Here is a 1,096-nt window from a genome sequence, read left to right on the forward strand (position 1 = left end):
TTATTATATCATTATTGTTATTGTTATTATTATTACCTTTGATCAACGTTTTTCAATAAAATTCACACAGAAATGAGTTTATAAATGGACATAAGACTTATTGAACCAAAAGAAAATTCGATAAAGAAACTATAAACAGACGGAAAATATGGGTTTCTTCGGTTTCATTATTGTGACGAGCGCCTTATTTCACCACGACGCCCCAGATTATGTTTTCGCTTCAAGCTAAAGTGGTTTATGGTAACAGGTTTACGGTCACAGGTTTGAGGTAACAGTCTTGAGGTCATCCACTCACAGGGAGTATTTTGTCGGCGGGCCATCAGTCGCTGAACATCTCCGGCAGATGTTTTCACACTGTCTGAGATATGTGTGTGTGTGGAGAGAGAGAGTGAGTGAGAGAGAGAGTGAGTGAGAGAGATAGAGATAGAGAGAGAGATGGGGGGAGGGAAAGAGAATGAGTGAAAGCAACAGGAGGAGTGAAAGGGAACAAAAAAGAGCGTCGACCAGGAGACGCAGCAGACATCAGGAAGAAACTGTCGAGGAAGAAAAGCTTTCAAGAAAAATCCAACCCATGCCAAGTTCGGAGCAGTCAAACAGTGCGCACCTGTCCCCTCCCAAAATAAAAACAACAACAAAACAAAAAACAAACAAACAAACAAAAAATAACAGACACAAAAAGAACATGTTAGGACAAACTTCGACGGCTTCCTTTAAGCAGAAACAACAACAACAACAACAACAACAACAACAACAACAACAACATCGAAAAAACAAAAAAACTGGAGAAAAAAAAGAAAAGAAAATCGGGCCAGGAAAACGCCCCTCAAACAGAGATACGCACAACAACACGTATATAATTGAACCATATTCATAATTCAGTCATACTAGGATCACAAGCCTATAATACGAGCAACAAAATAGGCAAACAGGAAACTATGAGAACTAAGAATGATGGGAGAAAAGAGAATTGGAAATCGGAGTGGGGCTGGGTTGTTTAGGGTTGTTTTTCGTTTTTTGGGGGGTTGTTGTTTTTGCGTTTGTTTGTTTGTTTGTTGCTGGTTTTTTTGTTTTTTGGGGGGGAGGGGGGGGGGGGGGA

At 40.1% G+C, this 1,096-nt stretch overlaps 1 protein-coding gene across 2 annotated transcripts in view; it reads right to left on the minus strand.

The window, feature by feature from the left end:
• Positions 1-1,096, minus strand: part of LOC101860241 (protocadherin gamma-B5) — a 202,362-nt gene that overhangs the window by 70,122 nt on the left and 131,144 nt on the right. The window lies entirely within an intron of this gene.

The sequence above is a fragment of the Aplysia californica genome, unplaced genomic scaffold (genome assembly GCF_000002075.1).
Source record: "Aplysia californica isolate F4 #8 unplaced genomic scaffold, AplCal3.0 scaffold00062, whole genome shotgun sequence".
Classification (NCBI taxonomy): domain Eukaryota; kingdom Metazoa; phylum Mollusca; class Gastropoda; order Aplysiida; family Aplysiidae; genus Aplysia; species Aplysia californica.